The sequence below is a fragment of the Hippocampus comes genome, unplaced genomic scaffold (assembly GCF_001891065.2).
Source record: "Hippocampus comes isolate QL1 unplaced genomic scaffold, H_comes_QL1_v1.1 scaffold524, whole genome shotgun sequence".
In the NCBI taxonomy this organism is placed as follows: Eukaryota; Metazoa; Chordata; class Actinopteri; order Syngnathiformes; family Syngnathidae; genus Hippocampus; species Hippocampus comes.
In genome coordinates, this window is record NW_017805708.1 from 192,113 (window position 1) to 201,257 (window position 9,145).

Here is a 9,145-nt window from a genome sequence, read left to right on the forward strand (position 1 = left end):
AGCGACTCTTGAGTGAATCGGGTTTCTACTGCCTCATCCGATGAGGACGGTCAACCATCGTTTTCATTATGCATAGCCGGTCTTTTCTAATGTCTTATTTCCATGACAAAATGAGTAAACAAGGCTATTTTTGAATCTTGGATACACGCATGATGTATACACACAGCCAGCGCGGAAGACCAGACATTCTTTCGAGTGGGAAGTGCAGCGAGTTCAGGGGCTTTGTTTTTCCAGATAAATAATTCCAATTTCCCACTATTTGAGCGGCAAGCACTGCCTTCTTTGACATCAAAACAAAAATAAAGTACACCAATCTTCCAGACGTCAGACCGAAATCGTGTTTACGAAGATAAATTCCAGAAGAACAGAGCTGCATTATCATGACGCTTATACATTTGTGTACATGAAATTGTACTGTGCAGTAATAAACAAGATGTTGGCTCCGGTTTTGTTCTGGCATTGAGGTCCTATTCCAGGGCTCTGTGACCTGTGACTGAAGGGGCTGCCAGCCGCTAATCTGCCACGACCAACCCAAGTCACGGCAGCTTCTTTTGCCAGAACATTAGCGGTGGTGGGATGAGACGTTTCCACCGTATTTTCCTAAAAATTGTTTCTCCTGAGACAACCTCTGGCCATTGCGGCATTCATGAAGGAAGAGATGCTTCCGTGGCTTTATTCGTGAGTCTGGAGACCCTGGCAATCCCCTCCATGTTATTGGGCAGTTTAGTATAATTGGATTTTGTGTTCTTCCATACGTATGTGGCTTTTCTCCCTGGATTCCATCGACATTTCTTATCAAACCCACTCGAGGTGTCTTGTCTGCCAACTTTAAACGCTGTTTTGGAGCTATGGCTGGTGATGCAATCATGAGTAAAATGGGAGAATGGAATTGTGCTGTGGACAGAGCCTTGAGGGACACCATTCATGATTGGTGACGGCGAATAAAAAATTTTATATGAAGTAATTTTGATGATGGCAGCATGGTTAGAATGCCTGCCTTGGAATCATGAGACCAGGGTTCATATCACCGTTGGAACAGCACCCTGACATTCTCGACATGTGGGATGACCGAGTTCAACGGCGTCCTCAGGGGGAATGTGTTTGACATTCGGTTGAATGTGGGCGGCGGGGCAAGGCAGGTCTTACTGCATTCCAATACCAAATCTCTCATTCAGGCTGGTGAGTGAAGAGAATGTGTAATAACTCAAATGGCGTAACTGCCCAAAAATCGAATGCTGATAAATGCCATGAAAAACAGCATATAGGTACATACGAAACAATATTATGAGGAAGCAATTTGTCATTTTTCAACCCAGAGAAACATTAGTGTTAATTCTGTAGGTGGATTTGTTTATGCAGTGCTTTGGATTTGTGCGTGTGCGTGTGTGCGTGTGTGTGTGTGTGCGTGTGTGTGTGTGTGTGTGTGTGTGTCCTAAATTCCCATTCCTCTTTCCGTTCCAAAACGAGATGAGGAGTGTGGAAGGCAGCAGCTCGGACTGCTGCCAGACAGAACAAAAGTCCTGTTGTGTCTCTGATTCACTTTGTCTTCCGCCTCTTCCTTCCCAATAGTCCGCCGCTGACGTGAGAGAATATTCTGATTAATCGAGAGTTTGGATGTTTTTTTTTTGTTTTTTTTACTAATTACTAATTCATTCAAATGGCATGCAGCCTTCTGAAAGGATTGCCGTCTGCTCATGAAAACGCCGCAAAACCACGAGTTGTGTATTGCTCCCTTTTGAGCCTCCCCCCAAAAAATTTTGCTCTAGTAAATTCATAAGGACTCACATGTGCAAGAAGCATAAACTGCTATTTGAATTCTGACAACCCGTTATACTCGTAGTTCTTACTCAGGGTGAAGTGTCGTAAGACGTACGTGTCTGTTCCATATGAAGCTCAGGCGCAGTTCAGTCACACTGCACTGCCTACTCGGCAAACGTTGACAGTATCCCTTTTTGGCTACGTCGTTGGCCTACTTTTGTATCATGCCCAAAATCTTAAAATACGATTTCCCAAGAACATGAGAAACAACCACCACGTTTTATTTGAACGGCAGTGAAGTGCAACATTTCATTGGGAAGAACTGCCACTCTGATGATATTTCCGTGCTTTCGTGGGCTCATCACTGCAACGCGCTTGCCGTCAAAATCATTTGGGGCCATAAATGGACACTCTATGCATTTTGCGCGCCCCACCTGACCCGTCTTTGACACTTTTTCCTCTGCCTAAGCCTCGTCTCCGACAGAGCCGGCGCTGTTCGCTGCCCTTTGAAACAATATTTTCACAAGGTGAGGCGTTTTCTGGATGGGAAGGTGAAAGGTTGGCAAAATAAATCAAAGGGAGCCGGTGCGCGCGCGACTCTCCCTTCATCGTCAGCATGGCGAACGTGCGCGCAACGATGTTCACGGGAGGCACAGAAGACCTTTCATCCATCAAGTCGCTCAGTGGTTAAATCCCCGATAAGATCGTAGCTGACGCTGGTGTCGGACTATTTTGTCATAATCTATATTTATTTCATTTTACTTTGAGAGTCTTTTACGGCCTCTCGTGGCCCCAAAACTTAGCACACCACTGCTCACAGATACTACAAGGCTCTTGAACCTCAAAAGCTCCGTTACGATATGTGGTGTTCCTACTGCTAGCCTTTAGCCACCTAGCATTGTGGCATGAACTTTTTTGGAGATGCCTCCGCAGACTTCACGTCCTCCAATGGTTGCAGCCATCACACACACACGGGTGGAAACTCAAACCAGATCAGGGTTTACTGTTCCCAGCCATACATTTGCAAGATGAACTGTACCGTATTGCACGGTGGAAACTTGGCTAATGGCGTTCTATGCACCCAACTGCTGTCTTTTGATAGTAAAGTCTGGGCTGTTGTGGCATGAACTTTTTTGGAGATGCCTCCACAGACTTCACGTCCAACGGTTGCAGCCATCACACACACGGGTGGAAACTCAAACCAGATCAGGGTTTACTGTTCCCAGCCATACATTTACAAGATGAACTGTACCGTAGTGCACGGTGGAAAATTTTGAACAAACACCGGTTTCTGATTAGCGATTCTTTGCATGGAAAGGAGAAAAAAAAAGGGATGGTGAGTCCTAAACTATATGGAAGCAGAATGCTGCAGGGCGTCAAGGGTTGAGCGGTTGTTACTGTTTGGGGAACAACTCATTAGAGCACATTTAATGATTTTTCTGTAAACAATTTGACTTGAAAAGGTTAGGCCTAAACAATGAGAAAAATTGCTCAACTGCACGAAAACTCTCATCACACACTCAGGAGAGAATGAAGTTCGGAAAGGACGTTTGGGTCAGTCCGACTCGCTGTCGCGAGGCTATTCACAATTCTACCCACGGAAATGATTCTCGGCAATAAGCAATTGATGCATGGACTCCAGATGTTGGATTCGACATTCCCAGCCTTTCGTCCAACATTCAATTCACATATCAACCTTTGGTTACCCCCCACCCCACCCCGCCCACCCCCTCTCCTCTGACACATTGTCAGATGAGTCAGCGCTGTTGGACTCACACAAGCTCTCGACTTTACCGAATATTGAGATAATCAGCACCGCATCTATTTGTGGTGGAGAAATATCGTATGGAAAACTGTGATGCGTAGTAATTTTGCACCTCTCATCTTTAGTTTTTGCAAGCACATTTCAACTAGAGTGGAACATGAAATGTTTGAAAACCACAGAGATTGTGTAAATTGAGAAATTACAAAAGTTTGGAGGTGGGGGGGAATAGGTCTGGGGTCAGACACACACACACACACACACACACACAAAAAAATTGGAGGATTCCTGGTGGTACAGTTTCTATTCGTTCCTTGTTCTTTTTCTACTTAAGAAGACATTTTGGGCAAAGTTTCTCTCGCGATATTGGTCGAGGCAGCGAAACTGGCAGGGCTGGAGGCCAGCATAAGATGCCAACCCGTAATGAGGCCGGAGAGGGCCTGCATTTTCAACCTAACAAGAGAAGCGTTGATTCCCAATTCAATGGCATCTTCTACATCCAGAAAAGCTCGTTTGACTTCACGGCGGCTATTTCCACAGTTAATAAATCACTCTTAACGGCCTTCCCCTCTCTTGCAGTGATACTTCCCGGCTATTTCCTCCCCCCCGTGTGTGTTGAGTGAGCAACTTGTCTGACTCCCTTCTCCAAAATAAAGGCAGGCTGTCCATACGAAGGTATCTTTGGCAAAGACGGCATCACTTGGGCAGCGATGTCCAGCAAGGGTTCCAGCCACCTCTGCCACTGTCCAGCAGTTAGAGATGTGTGGCCTCTCAGACCTTTCGCGTCTTTTTGAATTCCTACCTTCTCCCCTTCAGCATCCGTCCCTGAACCTCTTTGTGGAACTGAGAAGGCTGAGCATTTGATGGACCTCCAGGAGGTCTCCCTTGGTCCATTCCAATTTCCATATGAGGTTTGACCTGCTTCCCTTCCCGACAGAAGGTTCGATTCACCGCATCCACAGCAGGTTTGCGGATCATTTTAACTGCGACAAAAGCCTTTCCCTGTTTGCACCCAAATCGGCATGTTTGATGGACCTCCGGGAGGTCTCCCTTGGTCCATCAATTTCCATATGAGGTTTGACCTGCTTCCCTTCCCGACAGAAGGTTCGATTCACCGCATCCACAGCAGGTTTGCGGATCATTTTAACTGCGACAAAAGCCTTTCCCTGTTTGCACCCAAATCGGCATCTCGCATCACATCGCCTTGACAAATCTCTTGCGGCACATTCGCGCTTGTCTCCCGTGCTTATGCGCATCTCCGTAATCCCCGTCCCCGTCCTCAATCTCCCATCTGCCTTCATTCACGCCTGGAATGTTTTCTCAAAAATGGAAAATAAACCCCCCGTACTCCAGCGCTCGGCCTTTAAATCCATACACACAACGGACGCATTGGGGAAGAGATTCTCGGCATTAGACATGAAGAAGAGCGGGGAAGAGGAATGCGCGGGCGCTTACGTGCAATTGTAAAGTTGCCCGCGTTGGAAACGTTTCGTCGCTTTCCGCGGGTGTTATGGTTTCATTCGCTTCGCTCGCAGTTCAATCTCCTGCGGACGCTCCGTCATAACCAAGCGGCGGGAGGTTCAGCCTCGCGAACATCAGCATCCCTTGTCCATACTGTATGAGTCTAAACACACCTGGTTTTAATCACACTAATCCATAGTTGGAAGATGTGTTTTCCTGTGTAAAATTAAGGAGGCCGTTTCAGCATTCCGGCAGATTTTACCTGCCCGGGCCACTCGCATTTGCTTTGGCAGCCACACAATCTAAGGATAGATAGCTAGATAGATGGACTCTAACTTGTCAAAAATCCGAAAATTGCAATCCCAGATTCAGATTTACTTGCTTGTTGCCTCCAGTTTTTCTGGGAAATGTAGACATGAACATATTCCTGCACCCTCCCCTCCGAGTAGGTGAACAAAAGAACCCATAATTAATGTCACAATTGTGGGAAATGTAAACATTAGTGGAACAAAAAGCTCCTACTCCCACATCCATCCTCCTTGTATGTATCAAAAAAATATATATATGACAGGAGGCTCTTTCAGTTTCATTGTCCAGCACATGCTGCGGTTGAAACAAGAGGGCGTACGTGTCGAAAGGGAGTCATTTACTTGCGGTTGCAGATCTTGAATCTGTAGCTGAGGCCCTGCGTTACTTTGACATGTGCTGGAACGTTTCAGGGCCTCCGTCTCTCTTTGAAATGGAACTGACTTGAATAATCATATAAAAAAATAATTTCATCATCATAATAATAAAAATAATATTCACACTCATAAAGTTTGAAATGAATTTCTGGGAAATCCTTCGATGGAGTCCCGTTGCTCCGTGGATGCTGCAACTGCTTATGTGCCTGCCTGTGTGCACGTGTGTTTATCGAGAACGAGCGCAAATGAAACGTTATGTGGACGTTAACGTGACGATATTATCATAATGAAGAACATTCGTTCATTCGCTGGAAGGTCTGCACTTCGTATGCCTTGTCGAACATTTCCGTCCAAAGTATCCAAAAGCACACACCGGAAAAGTACTCTTGCATAGCAAGACGTGACTTTGATGGGGCATTAGCATCAACGGCGCAGCTTCGAAAGTGTATTCTAGCGGAAAAACAAAAATGCTATTGAAGCGCAGGAAGTCCCTCTGGAAGGCTGCAAGTGGAGAGCGCAAACGCAAAGCAAACACCTGGAAAGTATAAGCGCGGACATCAAATGGTGTAAAAGAGAAGACGGGTCTCGGCTTTCACCATTTGCCAAACATCCGTCCTTGGCGGTGACTCGCGCTCCAACTCTGCAATTCCGCATCAGCAACAGCTTTGTCAGGACGCCATGCGCAAGAATCGAGCCTTTGATTTTGGGATACGAAGTGTGAGGAGGTGCTATGTTGAAGGTGGCTCGGAGTGCATTGAAGTGCTCCAAGATGTTTGCAAACTGCCAGCGAGGGCTCAAAAGACGAATTGTCCAACAGCCCGTTGCTTCTTACAGCGCGGCCCGCCCGCACTGGCCTTTTTTTTTTTCTTTTTTTTTCTTAACTTTCTGCACATTCGTCACAGACAACCATAGACAGTGAGAGGAAAGTATGATGGGGACGGATTTCTTCATCTCCCTGAGCCACTCTGGCCGAAGCCAACCCCCCCCCCCCCACAACAAAAATGCCGCCTCATCAAGTTACATAAGAGTCCAACAGATGCTCTCCGTGACTATCCTTTTGCCCAGCTCTGTCGCTCGTCGAAGTCCGACTGATACATATCTCGAGAGCAGTCTGGCCGCAGGATTTCCTCTCCGTCCCATTTCAGTCAAACCCGGCGCATCACCTGTCGGCATATTTCCGTCTCAAGCCAATTGATTCAAGTAGACTCGGAAAGTCTGATGATCTTTGATGCTGGTGCCATTACACCCATTCAAAAAAATTGTACTCACTGAACAGCTAAAGATTATGATCTGAGAAGAAAATAAAATTTGTGCAAGTGAGGGAGCATCCTATTGATAGTCAATTCCGAATAAGTCCAACGGAGCTCATTTCTAAACGACAGCCAGTGAACAGGAATTTTCTTTGCTTGCACCCCCTAAGTAGACGGAGGATACAAAAGATAAATGGACTCAACGTTCTGCCATGAGCGTTAGCCAATGACAATGCATCCAGCGGTCAGTGCATCATATGTGGATGACTGTGACAGTTTACTGCAGCATTGGTCATCAAAAATCTATAGAATCACAATCACACACAATATGGCATGACTCCTTCTTGTGACTGCCCCCCCCCAAAAAAAAATCCTGCATCCTCAATTTTAGTTCATCAGTCTATTTCTAGTCGTCATGGTAACAAAATCACCAGTCCAGAGAGGCAGGCTGAGCAGTGGCTCATTCGAATGAGATACAAATGTCATTTGCTGACCCGAGAAACCGCAGCACAATTCACAGAGTCGGTCCATTCAGGTGCGCATACTGTTAACATCTGCCTGAGTATTCACTTCAACATCCAACCTTCCATTTCCTACTCTTCATCCTGCTCAGGAACACGTGTGAGCTGGAGCCGAGCCACCCTGGACGTATAGATGAAACGACCATTCATAAAAAAAACATGCAAGTATGGGGAGAATGTCCAAACTCCACTCCATCATGCGTACGGAAGGTAAACATTGGTTTAGTTCGGGAAGGGGGTTGCAGGAAATTTACCCTATCTCATAACAAATAGTTTCCTGGTGTTGTTTGCTTCACCTTACGAGTAAAATGTGGCTTCATTCCTTTGGGTTTCCCGTCAGGTATTTTTAGATCCGTCTGTAGACTGATCTTCAACATGAGCCACGTCGCAACACATCTGAGAGATTGTTGGTGAAGTCTTAGATCGTTTCAATAAAATACACTGCAAAAAATGCCCTGATTAGATCGGGGTAATTTTATCTGATCACCTGCACCATTATTGATGACAAAAATTATTTCGAGTGCTGATTATAAAAGCTGCAAACCAAACGACTGAGCAAATGACTTGAGCAGAAACTACACACGCAGAGTGCTGATTATAAAAGCTGCAAACCAAACGTTGACTGAGCAAATGACTTGAGCAGAAACTACACACGCACCCGCCAAGTGTTTTCAGATATTTCCCGCTTTCGTTCCCGCTGCAAATGATACATCTTTGCCGCCTGCCAAGTTTGCTTCTGTCCGCCTGACAGACGGACGCTTTGTTTTCATCATCGCGCGACGGCAGTAACGTGCTGGAAAGTCAAACTATCGATGACCTTGTTAAATCCCCCGTCCCCTATAATCAAATCGCTGATTCTTTCTCAAATGTGAAAATAAACACCCACACACATTGCTCTTTCTCGACTCTGCTCCGCTACCTAGTTTGCCAGAAAGAGTAAAATGATCAAAACCACATTTGATCTTTCGAAGAATCGGCCGGGGTTTCTTAAGGTCTCAGTCGAATGCGTTTTAGTTTGCATGCGGAGCACTGACGGTTCTACACAAATTTTATCTGGGATAGCGATATTTTCCCTTCCTCCAGTATTAATTTAACTCAGCTTGCCCTGCGCCAACTTTGCGGTTGACTTTCGACTGAGGTAGCACGTTCCCTCTCGGCCAAACACGGGCTGATCCCCATATGGAGTACATGAAGGAGTGCGGGCCCCCCCCCTTTGCCACTGAAGAGGCCTTTTCAACTCGACATCTCCTCTCATCTGCGCCTGTCTGCAGGTCTAATCCTCGCTGTCTCTGCATCAATCCACTCCAAATTTTGCTTATTTGCGCTCGCTGTTTACCTTCCGTCAGAGGTTGATCCTGCATCGGCAAAGGTTGCCCAAACAGCTTATCAAAGGGTGACTGAAAGCACCTGATTGCACAGAGACTCTCGCTACGTAAACAGGGTATGTGGAGGCGAAACTGGAGCTCACCGGTGATGGCAAGTTCAACGTAAAATTGAAATTGCACGTATTTAAAGTTATTTCGTCGCCGCTAAAAACGACAGGGTCACCTCATACACCCCCTATTGCCTCTGCACTGGTCACTTTGAGTAGCATAATTACTGAACAAATACGAAATATGTGTGGTCCTGTGGAATTCTGGCATCGATCTGTGCCATGGAGATTCAGTTGCAGAGTCTGCCCCCCCACGACCCCCCCCCCTCCAACCCCCT